Source organism: Adiantum capillus-veneris, chromosome 12, assembly GCF_014529385.1.
Source record: "Adiantum capillus-veneris isolate H3 chromosome 12, ASM1452938v2, whole genome shotgun sequence".
Lineage (NCBI taxonomy): Eukaryota > Viridiplantae > Streptophyta > Polypodiopsida > Polypodiales > Pteridaceae > Adiantum > Adiantum capillus-veneris.
The window spans coordinates 26,490,047-26,507,565 of record NC_140942.1 but is presented as its reverse complement, the minus strand read 5'-3'; the positions used below and the strand labels follow the sequence as shown (position 1 = coordinate 26,507,565).

Genomic DNA, 17,519 nt, shown 5'->3' with positions numbered 1-17,519 from the left:
GAAAACTCTTGAAATTTTTCATATTCATAGAGCTTCACCATTGACCGATAGACTAGACCACCATTGCGTAGCCTACTTTTGAAAGTACATAACTACATGGCATAACATAGATGACTCTATGAAGCCCTCACTCCGAACGTCACATCGAATTGTTGGATAAAAGTCGAAATTTTGTCCGTAGCATCAAAGGTGCCTTCGTAGGTAAGGAAAGAGATGCTCTTTCCTCCCTCTTTGAACTTGTTGAGTTTCACTCATTTACAAAAGTGAAATGTTCAAAAGAAAAGCTTCAAATTTTGACACTTTATAAACTCACAAATAACATATTAAATACTAAACTTCAGAAGTTTAAGTGCTGCAGAGTTTGATGTTAGATTTAAGCATTTCTCTTGTGGATTCTCTTCTCTACACGCTTATGCTATGTTTAACTTGTCATCTCTTTAATCAAATCTCTTATCTTTTCAAATTCTTACACATTCTTACAATCTTATCTTTGTCAATTCCATACTGTGTGTCATAGTTTTAGAGTGTTTTTTTTAATTTTAAAAAGAGATTAAAGATTGATAGAGATGTTTTGAGCATTTGTTAAATTGTTAAGCAACCATTCTCTCCCCTCTCTCTCCAACAACACTATTTATACACACGCACTCATGCACATAAATTTAGTCAAGATGATGAAGGCTTATAAGACAAAGATGTAGATAAGATTACTATGCATAGTATAACATAAGAGATAGAGAGAGAGAGAGAGAGAGAGAGAGAGAGATTGTTACAAATTAATTGCCTAAAGTTCTAACACTAAAATTACACGACACCTTTTCAATAGTTAGCTATTTAATTTATTTATTATTAGTAAACTAATCCCAAAAATATCGTCTTTAAACTTGAGTTTTTGAATGGTTTGTGGCACTTATGTAACATTTTATGGCCTAAAAACATGTCCGTAAGGAAGAACATGAACATGGTATGCATTTCATTAAAATAAGTTTCTAATGAAAATAACAAAAGTGCTTAGATGGACAAAGCAACAAAAAGTATACCACCTAGGTAGATAACATGAACAATACTTCACGCGAGAAATTGGGAACCAAATTAACATAAAACCGGTCCACCCTCCAAAAGGTCTTTGTATTATAGTTTCTCCCATAAGAGTCTTTTTACAATATAATTCTTTGTGATTCGGCAAAACTATATAGTGGAATGAAGATGAATGCTACGCACTAAAAACACTTACAAAACACATCAATTCTCTCACGATCCTAGACCCAAGGCCTCATACACCTTCAAGAATGGTGAGAGCTAACAAGATATAAAAGTAGATTGAGATAAAAGTGATCTTACGAAAAAGATGTACATCTCCTTACGTATACGTAATCACTCATATTAACATAGCATAGCTTACCAATAAACATGGTAGAGGAAATGAGCATGCATTGAAGTTTGACCGTTGATTGGATTTGCAACAACGCCAAGAATTGTCGGTGTAGACCCCATTTCTCACAAGCTTAGAGTAGATGATAATATTTTCATTAAAGCTTGAGAAAGAGAGAAGTTTTTCGAGTATGTGCAATAATGTCTTTGAAAATTCAACCACCTCTATCTTGGTCAACCCCTCTTGCTATTTGCTCATACTACCACCCCATTAGACTTCTTCGAACTTAGCTAATAGGATTTATGGAGCATAACAAATACCCTTCTTACAAGGGTCCCTCTTTCTTCTTTTGTAACATCTTTAAGTAAATAATTCATACAATCAAATTCTCATTGAACCTCTTTTCTCTCGTGACCAATAGGAATCAAACAAACCATTGGCATACTCAATGTTCACTAAATCCTTCGAAAAGTTTTCCAAGGATCTTTTGAAAAGCATAATTTTTGATAATTTTTTTATTACCATCCAATAAGATTTGAATACACCTTGTGGACATCTGCGTTAGGGAGCTGACATGTGTCAGTCATTCCCTCTGTGTAAAGAAAATTAGTGACTGGTGTGTTACTCTCTCCTCCCTACTTGCAAGACTCCCCCCCTCCTTTGTAGAATCATGTCAACTTTTATACACACAACATCCAATTTCCCTAAGCTTAACTATTAGACATAACCTTTGCTTTTTCAGATTAACATTTTGGAGGTCTTAATGGGTTGAAACTTAAGGTCTTTAAATCCCATTGTTACACCTTGCTATTTTGTAGATTGGCATCCCGTTCATCCCGATTTTCACTTTTTCCCTATTCTGAACTCTCATCTCAATTCACTCCACATTTTATTCGCTTAGAAATGGTTTGCTCTTTTAAAATTCTACTAAAATAGAGTTGCGAGGCTTTCTACAGTTTGTTCCTACATGCAAAATCCCACCCAAGGCTGTTGGATGGCTGCCAAGTCAGCAGGCAGCATCGTCAGATGCCCAGGTACAGTCTGCAGTCCAATGTACACAGCCTCGCTCAGCATGTAAAATGCCACATCAACGCATATAATCTGTGACATCACTTTCACTGCACATAATCAGCACGTAGGTCACTTTCAACACCCTAAATATACTTTCATGTCACTGTCTAGCTTCCCTCACCCTAGACTTTTGACAAACAAGAATCATCCCCTGCTGACCATTGTCTGTTTTCACTGCTCCTGCCAATGGCTCCCAGCATCCGTCAGTGGCCATACAGTTGCCCTGAAAATCAGGGACGGTCAGCAGGTTGCCCTGTAAACGTCAGTGGCCATACGGTTGCCCTGAAAATCAGGGACGGTCAGCAGGTTGCCCTGAAAATAGGGAATGGTTGCTGACCATCCCCTGCACCTTCATTATACTATCGGCTATGCAATCACTTAATTTTAGTGAACTAGCCTCAGCAAATTCACATTCAAATGTCACATTCAAATAAACATTTGAATTCAAATAAACATTTGAATGCACTATATATGCATAAGAGGGCTCGGCATGGGACCCCCACAATCTCAACCATCCAGGGACCCGGAAACCCGGAATGAACCCCCACATTTACGCTCAGACAGCTGCCAGATTAGCACTCAAGTCCCGCATTCTAAGACGACCGCACCTACTGACCAGTCATTACATGGCAGGTCAGCGATGGTAATATCTTCTCCAGCTGACAAGTCAGTATTTTAATCTTCTCTGAAGGATATCAATGAGGTTGTCTTGCCCGCATGTGGAATGTGTCCTGCTCGTCATCTGTGCTATACATCTGTGCCAACCGCTACAACCAGTGAGGCCTCCACCCCTTGAGGGCTGGGAAACAACCAATAACTTTCCCAATTGACATCTCCCAGCCTCAACCAGTTTCAACCGTTCACCACATGTTTAAAGATATTAAAGGAAACGAACCACTACTGAATCAATACATGACTCATAAAATTATTTGTGCACATTCTATGTCCATTCAGCAAATATACTTCATTGTTACTATTTCTCATAGTCACATCCCTGGCAACAACGATGCACATTTCTAGATTCATTTTTTGGGGCTTACATCACAAAAAGTAAGAAACTTTGCATCCAAAAAGCATCTTCTACTTGCAAAATAATAATTAAAATTCATCCCAAGACAATTTCCTAGATCAAATATGTTCTTTAGTTGACCAGGATTCCATTCACATCATTTACATATAATTGGAAACACATTTGAGACTGGTTATCCCAATCTCAGTATAAGCATAAGGAGGTTGCAGACGATGCCATTTTTCAAAATTTGAGGTTCTTAACATTCTCTAGTGTGGGCTTTTCACCATCCAGCTACAATAGCATGATGAAAGCAAACAAGTTAAGAATTTTAAGAACCTTGAAAACATTCCATCAAACTTCACTACTTAAAACGGCAAAGGTTAACCTGACAATCCACAAAAGTCATCATTAAAGAGACATTCAACAAGCAAATGCCCCTGAAATATGGCTCATCTTCTACATTCACAAAATGGACTCACCACATCATTTCTTATCAGACTAAGACCAATCGAAACAATCGCGTCTGTGTGTGTGTGTGTGTGTGTGTGTGTGTGTGTGTGTGTGTAGAGAGAGAGAGAGAGAGGCATCAGGTCTCCAAGGTTACCATCACAATCTCTGCGAGATGTCAGACGCAAATTACCCGCAAAGGAAGTTTTCATCACGTGCCGCTCTCGCTCTCTCGCTCTCTCTCTCTCACACACAGATCATACCTGGGGGCCGGAGGTGGAATCAGGCTGACGTGCAAGGTGTCCTCTTGAGTAGGCGTAGGCAGGGCGTGCATGCAAAGACTAAATACACACACACGCACATGCCCAGCCTCAGAATCGCGATTTCTCGTCATCTTCCACCTCCACATCCAAAGTCCTTCCATCGCTGAAAGTGCGGTGTAGGTAGGGTTTTTGTAGATGCACCATCCAACTGGCGTATGTCACACTAGGCCGCCGCCCATTCCTTTTGGCCATTTCCCAAATGGCCAAGTCGAGATAGGGCGCATTCAGACTAGGCTGCACACCTTGTCCACCGTCGTTTCATTTACACTGTTGGCCAAAGAGAGAGTACAAAAAATTGCAACTCTTCCATCAACGAGCACCCGAGGGTTTCTCGACTACGATGATTGTGTGGTCAAGGGTTCAATTCGCCATGTTGAAAAATTGCACAGACATATGTTGTTCCAAGAGGAGCAGGCTTCATGCTAGGTCTGAAACTCACCCCAATTTTTTCTAGGAAATAACAGTTTACCACCTCTGCTGTGTGCATGTGGGCACCTTGTTGTTCCAAGCATCTAAACCATGCCTCTAGCTAGTTGGGAAACAATCATTGTCAAGAAAATTGCTACTCAAGGGGAGACTAAGTAGGCATCGGGTCTCTAAATGTGAGAGAAGTTAAGCTAAAGCATAATTTTTAACTAAATGTAGGTGATACAAGAAAGATAGAGAAGATTAGAGCATAGTTAAGAGCCAACAATTGTAGATTAACTCAAATCTTAGAATTTGGTAACCCAATTAGGGCAAATCAACATCTGCTCAAGATCTAGGCAACATACATCTTGACGAGCTCTTCCAAACCAAAGTCAAGAATAATCTATTTGTATAACTCTAATATGGCTTCAAAACACTCCAATCAACAATAATCCTCTAGCCCTCTACAAGCTTTTGCAACAAAACAACAATGATGATGAGTTGACGGTGGAGAGACAGAGATCTCCTCGCACTCACCCCTTCTCCCCAAAAAGATAGCCAAGATTCCCAAACTTCCCTCCACTCATCTTTTGCCTCTCCCATGTTCTACTTTTTTCCTAGAAATAGCCAAAAAAATTAATATTTTCCTATTTTAGCACCACGGTACCTTTTTGTGCATTTGACTCCTCGGCTTAGCTCCAACAGTTGCGACGCCATGACTATCCTTTCTAGACTGCAGGAAAACCTTCTTAAGGGAGTGGTCAAGGCAAAGGGGCCAGCCTTTGGCCTCCCGGGTGTGAACCTAACCAAACCAACAGCACGAGACACCAACACCACTATCATGAGCGTGCACGCACCCCCATGAGGAGGACAAAGGAGCACGCGAGTGCGCCATAGTCAAGGCAAGGAGAGCCTCCCACTCTTCTCCTTTGAGATACCCTTACGAGGGTTCAATTCCAATATATATTTTGTAGTGTTCGCTTCCCACATGCTCTAAAAGATTATTAAGCCATTACATGGGACTCCCGCTTTCAAGTTGCCAAAAAAACCCTCAAAAAACCATCAAATTTGGACATTTTTGGGCTCGATCATCGATCATAGCTCAAAGCCTATCTTCCTCCAACTTGTAGACGCCAGCAGAAGCATTCAAAATGACTCTCGTGACATCTTTTTCCACATGCAAAAAGTCCAATGCATTAAAATTTCCGAAATGATTTCCAATTTCAAGTTTTTTGCAATCAATACACAAAAAGGGAACCACTTTAACCACAAACTCAACCAATTTTCTACCCATGCATGATCTTTGACATATATTCTGATGAACAATTCTCATCGGGTTTGATCACCAATACCAAAATGCAATCCGCAGTAATGGTTAATTATTGTGATGTCTTTCTATTTTCACTAATAGCGGGTTGATGCTGTGTAGATTGGAATTTTGAGAGTTGAGGAGAAGGCATCGGCAAAAATTTATTCCCGGCCATTTTACATTTGCATAGTGTTTTAGATCTTTTATCAATAAGCCACTATGGCTACTTTGTAAATAGGATAGTGAGAACTCACCCTAAGAGGGTCATGCAATAAATGATATGCTCCACTCATAAACTAAAATGGAACTAAGTGTAAAAAGAGGGGCTTCCAATTTTTGGCACCAATAAGCAATATCAAATATTAATTACCAAACTCCACAAGAGGTGCCTTGGAGTTTGGAGCTATTGTAATGGAAATGACATATGAACATTGAGGATAGCGGAATTAAGAGACTAAATTGAGCATTTTTAAGAGGCTACTTTGACAACATAGAGGATGAACTTAACTAGATGTAGCAACATAACCATTTGACTTAATTAACTTGTCATGAACAATACTTTTGCAAGAGAGAGAATTAGAGAACATGACAACATTTGAGGACCAAATTTATGTGGAGCCAGTCCCCCCCCCCCCCCCCCCCCCCTCCCAATAGGCTTTTGTATTATAGATTCTCTCATAAAGAAAGACTTGGTACAATACAATCTTTGTGTTCCTTGTAACATTTAATGGCCTAGTAACTTGTGTGTAGCGGAAATTAGCATGAACATAGTGAGCATTTTCATTAGAATAGATTCGTAATGAGCATAACAAGAGTGCTTGGCTGGAGAGAGCAACAAAAAGCATAACACCTAGTTAGATAGCTTGAACAATATTTCAAAAGAGAGAGAAATTAAGCTATTGACAACAGTTGAGGACCGTATTTACATGGAGCCAGTCCCCCCTCCAAAAGGCTTTGTATTATAGGTTTCTCCCATCAAGAGAGACATTTTACAATACAATTCTTTGTGTTCCTTTAGTACTAGCTAGTGCAATGAAGATGGAAGCTTCAAGCACTAAGCAAAACATTTATAAAACACGATATCAATTCCCTCACGGTCTCAGACCCAAGACCTCACACGCCTTTAAAGATGGTGAGAGCTAGTGGGGTATGAGAGTAGATTGAGAGAAAGAAGGAGTAGTCTTACGATAAAGATGTACATCTCCTCACATAATCACTCATATTAGCATAGCATAACTTAGTAATTAGCATGGTAGAGGAGATGAGCATGCATTGAAGCTTGGCTCTTGGTTGGATTTGCATCACAAAGCCAAGAGTTGTTGGTGTAGGCCTCCCTTCTCACAAGCTTGGAGTAGGTGATAAGCTTTCCATTAAAGCTTGAGAAGGAGAGAGAGAGTCTTCTTGCTTCACACATGAGCTTGTGTGATTGTGTGTGGAATAATGACTTGAGAAAATCAGCCCCCTCTCTCTCTTGGTCGACCCCCCATGCTATTTGCTCATGCTACCACCCCATTGGACCTCTAGAGTCTTAGCCAATAGGATTTAAGGAGCATAAGTGATAGCCTTCTAACATGTGTCCCCATTTCCCCTTTTGTGAGAGCTTTAGGTAATTAATTAATGCAACTAAACTCTCATTGGACCCCTTTGTCTCCTGGCCAATAGGAATCAGGCAAGCGATTGGGTTGCTGTGTCAGGTTAAGGGCAAGGCCAGAGAGTCTTGGACTAGGCCAAGGGCCGGACTAGGCAATGTGGAAAGGGAATCCAGCTAGGGCAAGGGCAAGGCCAGAGAGTCTTGGACTAGGCCAAGGGCCGGACTAGGCAATGTGGAAAGGGAATCCAGCTAGGGCAAAGGGGCTAGGAGCTTAGCCTATATAGTGGGAGGTTGGGAGGTGGATTCCAGACTCTAGTCTCCCCTAGTCTTTACATTGGTATCAAGAGCCAAGTTGCTTTTTTTTGGGAAAGGAGGGCATGGTGTTTCTAAGCCACAAAAAGCCTTTTGCATGATTGTATGTCGTGGAGACCGTCTCTTGCTAAGGGAGGAAGACAAAGTCAAAAGACGTGTGCAGGTGGGCTTGGCAAGGGGAGCCGTCGGGTGAAGGTGCAGCAAATCGACCGCGGGACGGCTCAACATGAGTGCCCCGGGATTCTGAGCAACTTTCGACACAGGGGCAAGGCCCAATGCTCATCATCTCGCTCCCCCTCAACTTCCCACTGCTCTCGTGTTGTCTGCTCGATGGCCATGGCTTTTTGAAGCTTTGTGTTCACATACAAAACGCCTAAGGCCAAGGGCCTTAGGACTTAAAGTACCCTAAGGGTGAGTACACACGCCGCATCAAGCAAGAAGCATCGCAGCTTCGAACCTGGACACCGTGACCACATATTTGGCTATGATCGGCGAAGGGGCCGGCAAGTAGATATTTTCCATGCGTGCTTGCTACAGAAAATCAGCAAGTCGATAAATTTTTTCAAAGGGATTCATTGGCAACTGTATTCATCGAGTCAATTGCATTTGAAAGCAATAACAATTGCAATCGATTCGGCTACGATGTATCCAAGTAGGATACCTGCACGGCTCGATTTGCGGATCGATTACAACTTGGACAATCAACGTAATTAGCATGGCTAATTACACTTTGCGGTGCCAATTACAACTACGGGATTAATTTTCCTCGACTCAAGGTATTTTTCCTTCTGTTCCTTCCACTGCACGGTGTTGCCATGGATTCAGATATTAATATGACTTTTGATTTCGAGCATCAAATGCCTGATCATGCCCGTGATGGCTCGCCGTCGAATGCTCTCACGGAGAGTGCCCGCAACGCTACGGCGGGTGACAATGCTTATGAATTGCTTGATATTCAAGAATTTTGTGCACTTCAGACACGCATATTAGTCATGGAAGGAAATTTTGCATCTTTAAATGAAAACGTCACTAAATTATCTACATTAGTGATACAAATTATGCAGCAGTAGGCCAAGGGCCCTATTGCCACACACATGCATGAGCACGTTGCTACACAGGGGCAAGGCCCTTCTGATCATGGACAAGGTCCATCTACCGATGCTTTGCACACTCTCACTGCAAAAGAGGTGGATAAATTGTTGAAAAACACCAAACCACCAACTTTTAAGGGAGAAGATCAAGATCGCAATAAGGATGCAGTGAATATCTTTCTCAGCAAGTGGGATGGAATTCACGCCTTACGGCGTACTCTGAACGTAGTCAGAGCACTGCAAACAAGCTTAACTCTATAAGGCAAGGCCTACAAGTGGTGGATGTCTCTCAAGGAGAAGAATATCATACCATAGAGTTGGGCAACTTTTGAGGATATGTTTCGCAAAGAATTCTTGCCTACAAATGAGACAGATCGGAATTGGATGGCTTGGGACACGTGTTCCATGCACCAATACCCATCATTACTTGAATATATATCTCACTATCGGGATGTTATCCTCAAGTTGGAAGGACTAAACACCTTTCAGCAAGTACGTGGGTTTATCCGCGGTCTGACGCCAGAGCTTAAGAAGCACGTCAAGACTCAAGACCCTAAAACACTTGAGGAAGCCATAGTGAAAGCACACATTCATGATGATCCAAATGAAAAGAAATCACATCATCATCACGTGCCTACTAATACACATGGTACTACACGTACAGAGTATGGGCACAATAAAAAGGAAGTTCTAGTAGCCAATTTTGAAGCAGGTAAAAAATCCAAGGGGTACAGGGGTCCTCTCTCTGAGGATTTTGATAGAGAAAGTATGTTTTCAATGCTTGGGAAGCGGACATGGCAAAAAGGATTGTCCCAGGGGGAAATCTGCTTCTCATGGCAAGGAGAAAGCAGTGCACACGGTGCAACTATTGCTCTTGAGTCTTCCTCATGATTCTCTACAATGGAAGTAACACACACCAAGGTGGTGCATGAATGCTGTCTCACAACTTCCATGTGGCAACAGACCTTCGGACCACATAAGTTAGTACGTATGCATGGATCTCTGCAAGGGCACAAGGTGCGCATCTTGGTAGATGACGGTGATACTCACAATTTCATCAATCATGGTTTGGTGAAAAAACTCATTGCCTCAAACACCGAGTACCCACCGCTACAAGGTAGCAATGATGAATGGATATGATGTCGAAATCTGATATACTCAAGTCCGAGTTGTACCATTGGAAGTACAAGGCTACTCCACATCCTTGGATTTTCAGGTTATGAACATGGAAAGGGCAGACATGGTCCTTGGTAGGGAATGGTTGCATAGCCTAGGACCATCACTGAAGCGTAGCTATGAGCACAACAGCTTGATGTTTGAATCCCATGGAGCATATGTGTTGTTGTTAGGAGAGAAGGATGTACCTTCTTCACCACTGATATGTACAACTGAGCTTATACAGCTTGTTTCTGATAATGAAATAGATCAAGTTTTATTGTGTTGCTCATTATCTCATTTTCTCTCTAACATTGAATCTGTTGAACATTCCTCAACGCCGCATGCTTCTCTCTCATCTCTTCCACCAATGAACAAGCAAAGATTTCTAGTGATTTAAAAAAATTATTAAAGGAATTTTGCGATGTTTTTTCGAATGATTTGCCACGAGGATTACCACCGACACGATCGGTGCAACATAGCATCGATGTGGTTGCAGGCAGTAAACCTGTCAGTAAACCACCCTACCGCATGAGTTACTTTGAAGCTGTTGAGGTGGAACGTCAACTTGTTGACTATCTTAGCAAAGGGTTTATTCAACCCAGTTCTTCACCATGGGCTTCTCCTATCCTATTAGTGAAGAAAAAAGATGGTAGTAGGCACATGTGTGTAGATTACCGTGGCTTAAATGCGGTTACTGTTAAGAACAAGTACCCATTGCCATGCGTGGATGAGTTGTTCAACAAGCTCACTCATGCTCATATTTTTACGAAAATAGACTTGCGGTCAGGTTATCACCAAGTACGTATTTGACTTGCTGATATACCCAAAACTGCATTCCAAACAAGGTTTGGACACTATGAGTTTTTGGTTATGCCATTTGGCTTAACCAATGCGCCCCGCAACCTTCATGACACTTATGGATAGTGTCTTGAGGCCGTACTTGGGCAAATTTGTCATCGTTTTTCTCGATGACATTCTCGTATACAGTGCTTCTGAAGAAGAACACTTACAACATCTGAGGCAGGTGTTCGAATTGTTACGAACAAATCAATTATATGCCAAGGAATCTAAGTGTGATTTTCCAAAAGAAGAAATTCACTATCTTGAGCATGTTATTTCAACTACTGGTCTACATATGGATCAATCCAAAATGGATACAATTGGGTAGTGGCCTTCTCCTAAAAATTTGGAATAGTTACATATTTTTAAAGGATTTGCAGGTTTTTCTCGAAGGTTCGTTAAAAACTCTGTTAATATTGTTGTTCCCATGACGGACCAACTAAAAGGCAAAGGCAAAGCTTTTCAGTGGGGACCCACTCAACATCATAGTTTTGATACGCTCAAGGATGCATTAGCTATAGCTCCAATACTAGCTATTGTAGATCCTTTGAAACCATTCGTTTTGAAAACGGATGCTAGCGACCGTGCTATTGGAGTAGTCCTGTTACAAGACGGGCGGCCAATTGCATTTGAAAGCAAGAAGCTTGATGCAGCACAGAACTACTCTGCTTATGAACGCGAACTCTATGCAATAGTGTCTACCTTGAAAACATGGAGACATTATTTGTATGGTGCTCAGTTTGAGATAGAGGTAATGTCATAATAATCAATATCTAATTCTCCTAAATGATTTTCTCATATTAAACTGATCATTTAATGTGGGGAAGGCCAGGGGAGAAAAAGCTAGAATATTGGTTAAGCTAGCAGACCGGCCACAGTAGAGATCCAAAGGAGGGAAAATAGGGATCCAAAGGGGGGGCCATCTGCAAAAGAGCCATGTGCAACAATGGGCTAAAAAGACCCTAAGGTTCAGCCCATTAAGACTTCCAAAATGCTAAGGTTCCAAAATTCAAAGGTTGTGTCCAAAGGTCAACCCTAGGGAAAATTGGATGCTTTGTGTGTTCCCTAAAAGTCTTTGCACATCCCTACATGGGAGGGGACGAGCCCTAAAGGTAGGGGATGAGAGAGAAAGCCACACACACACACAGAGGCTCCCTTTACACAAAGGGAATGAGGGACACATGTCAGCTCCCTAGGCTAGATGCCCACAAGGTGTGCCCAATTTCTATTGGATGACCCTTGAAGTGGACCAATGAGAATTCAGCTAGAGTAAATCTAGTTTAATTAATTTAAAAACATTTAATAAAAGAAACCAATGAGAATTAAGTCTCCTAGAAGACTATTGGGCAGTCTCCCAAGGGGTCCAATGAGCATTCAGGAGCCCCATAGCTTGCCTGATTCCTATTGGCCACGAGGCAAAGGGGTCCAATGAGAGTTTAGTTTAATTATTTAATTACCTAAAGCTCTCACAAAAGGGGAAAGGGGGACACATGTCAGAAGGCTATCACTTATGCTGCTTAATGGTAATTGGCTTGACTTGGGGAGGGCCAATGAGGCTTCAGCAAGAGCAATTAGCAAGAGGGCTCGCCCAAGAGAGAGAGGGGGCTGATTTTTGCAAGGCATTATCACACACACACACTCACACAAGCTCATGTGTGAAGAAAGAGAAGACTATCTCTTCCCAAGCTTTAATGGAGAACTCATCACCTACTCCAAGCTTATGAGATAGAAGCCTACATCAACACTCTCTTGGCATGTGGATGCAAATCCAACCAAGAGCCAAGCTTCAATGCATGCTCATCTCCTCTACCAAGCTAATTACTAAGCTAAGCTATGCTATATATGAGTGATTATGTGAGGAGATGTACATCTTTCTCGTAAGATACTCCTTCTTCCTCTCAATCTACTCTCATACCCTGCTAGCTCTCACCATCTTCGAAGGTGTGTGAGGTCTTGGGTCTGAGAACGGGGATAATTCAAGTTGTGTTTGTTAAGTGTTTTGCTTAGTGCATGAAGTTTCCATCTTCATTGCACTAGCTAGTCTTGAAGGAACACAAAGAATTGTATTGTACAATGTCTCTCTTGATGGGAGAAACCATAATACAAAGCCTTTTGGAGGGGGGACCGGCTCTATGAAAATCCGGTCCTCAACTGTTGTCAATAGCTTAATTTCTCTCTCTTTTGAAAGTATTGTCGATGCTATCTAACTAGGTGTTATGTTTTTTGTTTCTCTCTCCACCCAAGCACTCTTGTAATTCTCATTAGGAATCTATTCTAATGAAATGCCCACTATGTTCATGCTAATTTCCGCTACACATAAGTTATTAGGCCATTAAATGTTACAGTGTTTGACCATGAAAGCATCAAATGGTTTACACAACAAACCGATTTGAAGGGTCGGAAAGCCAGGTGGGCTGAGATTCTTCAAGAATATGACGCCAAGCTCCGGTTTGTAAAGGACGATACAATGTGGTGGCTGACGCTCTTAGTCGTATGCCAAAGATCAATTCTCTCTTGTTCACGAAACTTTGTAGTGAATTTTTGGATTCTCTAAAGGGCAAATATGAGCAAGATGACACATATTCCAAAGTGTGGAGCCATGTACAGATGAGAGATCCTTCTCACTCCAATGATGGTAGTGTAGCGTTAACCTCCACACATAGTTCTCCTCTGTCGAGTGATGAACTACAGTGATGAAAACATTTTACCATCGACAATGGGTACCTACTCCATAAGGGGAGAGTTTGTGTACAGACAGACACAGACATTTGGCACCAAATTCTTTATGAATGTCATGATAGTCCAAGTGCAGGGCACCCGGTTATTAGAAAGACTTATGCTCTCGTACGACGAAAGTTTTACTGGCCAGGTTTACAGGGCTTTGTTCAAGATTATGTCTTGCATTGCCAAAAATGTCAGGTTAACAAAGCAGAGCGCCTGAAAGCAGGAGGACTCTTACATCCTTTGGAGATTCCCAATGGTAAATGGTAAAGTATCTCAATGGATTTTATTGTGGTTTACCAACCACTGTACGAGATCATGACTCGGTATGGGTGGTCGTAGACCGCTTGACTAAACTATGTAAGTTTATTCCAACCAAATCAACGATTAAGACTCCAGAATTAGCCAAGTTATTTGTGGACAACCTATACAAGTTGTATGGTGTGCCAAGTAACATTGTCAGTGATCGTGATCCCAAGTTTAATAGTTATTTTTGGAGGGCCGTGTTTAAACGATTGGGTACACAACTAAACCTCAGTACAACTGATCATCCAGAAACGGATGGTCAAACTGAACGAGTTAACCAAGTGCTAGAGGATATGCTACGCGCATACTTTAGCAAGAAATAGTCAGACTGGGAAGAATATTTACCTATTCTTGAGTTTGCCTACAATAGTTCTAAGCATGTCACGACTGGATTTAGTCCTTTCATGCTCATGTATGGTTTTCAACCTAGGTCACTTGTTACGGTGGGGTTGGCAACCGAAAAACTCCAACAAGTTAAGGATTTTCTCCAAGACCACATGGATATGCTGAAACTCACTCGTCAGAACGTCTGACAAGCACAGGATCGGTATAAGAAGTACGGTGATGAGAAACGTCGGCAAGTTACCTTTGAGGAAGGGGAGGAAGTATTTTTATGTGTGCCAGAGCATTCAGAAAGTCTGAAAAGTGGGCCAACATCTAAATTATCTCCACGATATTGTGGGCCTTTCAAAATACTCAAGTGAGTGGGTGATCGTTACCTACACATTCTCGTGTTCATCCGGTGTTTCATGTAAGCCGTTTACGTAAGCGATTACATGGGGACGACAACGTCATTGACCAACAGATTCTGGTCGATTTCGTTGAACCTCCTACCTTACCGCATGAACCTGAACGAATTCTCAACTATCATGATTTACGTACACATTATCATGTGCGTCGACAAGCTTTAATCAAGTGGAAAGATCGACCTGAGGAAGGTGCCACTTGGGAAAGCATTAGTGTTCTTAAGAAGAAGTTTCCCACTTTTGTTTTCGAGGACGAAAACTCTTCCTTAAGGGGGGAGTAATGTCAGGACAAGGGCAAGGCCAGAGAGTCTTAGACTGGGCCAAGGGCCGGACTACACAATGTGGAAAGGGAATCTAGCTAGGGCAAAGGGGCTAGGAGCTTAGCCTATATAGTGGGAGGTTGGGAGGTGGATACCAGGCTCTAGTCTCCCCTAGTCTTTACATGTTGAATGCTCATTGGACCCCTTGGGAGACTGTCCAATAGTCTTCTAGAGAGCTTAATTCTTATTGGTTCTTTTATTAAGTGTTTTTAAATTAATTACCCCTCCTATGTAGGAACTATGAAGACTTTTTGAACACACACAAAGCATCCAATTTTCCTAGTGTCTAACCTTTGGAGATAACCTTTGAATTTTGGAACCTTAGCATTTTGGAAGTCTTAATGGGCTCGACCTTAGGGTCTTTAAAGCCCATTGTTGCACATTGCTCTTTTGCAAATGCGCCCCCCCTTTGGATCCCTACTATGGCCAGTCTACCAACTTAACCAATATTCTAGCTTTTTCTCCCCTGGCACTTTCCCATATTAAATGATCAGTTTAACATGAGAAAATCATTTAGGAGAAATAGATATTAGTTATTATCACATTACCTCTCTCTTGAAATCATAGTCGTCCTCGACTATGGGGTAGTAAAGCCTATTCATTATTCCTTTTTCTAGCGGGTAGAGGATCCCTATGTTACCCTACGACATCGTTCCACAATGGATGACTAGTCCATTTGGTGCTTGAGAGCCTAAGTTGCCGCAAGCATGTCTGCACATTAGTCCTATTAATCTTTTATAGTAGAGTAGGAAGCTCTACTTAGTGTTCGGGAGACGTCGTCTCCGCAAACTTGACTTAAGCATGCATACTACTTCATTTTTGTGCACAATAAAGAAAAACAGAGTCTTATAAGACAAAAAGTTCATTCATTTTAAACATTTGTACATTTGCTTACTCTAGGGAAGCATTGTAAGCATTGACAAGGTTTAGGTTATCCTTTAATTGTATGCCTTGCATCCATCTAGCATCTTCAAAAGGATATTTCTTAAACTTAATAAGATATCGTCGGATAGTCTTACCGCCTCTTTGTACCTTGTCTTCATGTCAGAGAATGGACTCGGGATGCAGTACCTCTTCTTGGTCCCCCCTTGGTCCTCGATCTCCGGTGGGTCTTCAATAGTTGTTTCTTGAGGTGGCTCTCCTTTGTAAGGCTTTAGTAGGCTCACATGGAAAGCATTGTGTATGAGCCAATGGTTGGGCAACTTGAGTTGATAGGCCATCTCATTGATTGGCCTAAGAATCTGGAAGGGACCATAGTACCTTTTTCTTAACTTAGCATAGTACTTTTGGTGTCCCGTAAGATTCTTGCCCATCGTGTGCCTTAATAATCGAGCCTTGGGAAATTTGAGTAAGACCCAATCATTTTTAAAAAAGGCTTGGGCTCTTCTGTGCTTATCAGCAGCAGCCTTTTGCCTTTGCTATGAGATAGAGATGGCATTCTTAATCTTTTGGAAAGATTTTTGTAGGTCTCGGCTATATTCATTTGCAGCGAAGATCTTCCCGTGTACTTTGAGGAGCAGGGGACTTTTTGATCTTTCCTCAATTACCTCGAAAGGTGCTTTTCCCGTGGAAGTATGTACACTGTTATTGTAGGCATACTCCACTAAGGGTAAGTACTTCTCCCATTGGGATCTTTGATCTACTTCCGTAACATAGGCATTCAGTAGATCAAGAATTGTTAGGTTAGCTATTTCACTTTGGCCATCCGTTTGCGGGTGATAGGCCGAAGAGAAATTTAGCCTTGTTCCTAAATTCTCAAAGAGACCTTCCAAAAAATACTAGTCATTCTAGGATCTCTATCCGACACTATGGATATTGACAAGCCATGGTACTTGAAGATTTGTGATATGAAGAGAGTTTCCATTTGATGGGCTTTGATAGTCTTTTTGACAGGTATAAAATGAGCTTGTTTACTAAACCTGTCTACTATCGTCCATATTCCCGTATTTCCATGGATGGACTTAGGCAATCCAAAGATAAAATCCATGGATATGCCCTCCCATGGTGAATTAGGGATTGGCAAAGGTTGAAGCAATCCAAGTTGCTTCCCACTATCAAACTTCGTCTTTTGGCATACCACACATTTAAAAACATACTCTTGTATTTTTGCTTTCATGGTAGGCCAATAGAAATATGTTTCAATCCCTTTTAGGTTAGACTTAATCCCTCTATGCCCCGCATAAGGAGGAGCATGAGATTCATACATTATTTTCTCACGTAGTGAGTTAGTAATGCATAGTCTATTGCCATAGACAAGATAACCATCTTGTAAAGTAAATGGTTCCTCTTTCTTTCCTAATGCAAGGGCTGAAATCACATCTCTAAAATTGGGATCAATAGCATACTCATCTATCATAGAAGATAGATCATTGTGAGTTGCTATGGAAACGGCATTCACTCTCGGCCATCTTGAGAGTGCATTGGCTACTTGACTAGCTTGCCAGCAATGTGAGAGATATGAAAATGAAATTGCGGCCTCATTTGTTTGTCGGAGA

At 41.5% G+C, this 17,519-nt stretch overlaps 1 long non-coding RNA gene and 1 other non-coding gene across 2 annotated transcripts; both read right to left on the bottom strand.

Moving 5' to 3' along the window:
* Window positions 1-677: 677 nt before the first annotated feature.
* On the bottom strand, window positions 678-4,348 carry LOC147445480 (uncharacterized). Its single transcript, XR_015189789.1, has 2 exons — window positions 4,163-4,348; window positions 678-3,743 (listed from the first exon to the last, which is right to left on the bottom strand). It is a non-coding gene; the product is annotated as an uncharacterized LOC147445480 (long non-coding RNA).
* Window positions 4,031-4,123, bottom strand: LOC147445481 (small nucleolar RNA Z101). Its single transcript, XR_015189959.1, has one exon. It is a non-coding gene; the product is annotated as a small nucleolar RNA Z101 (small nucleolar RNA).
* Window positions 4,349-17,519: the final 13,171 nt, after the last annotated feature.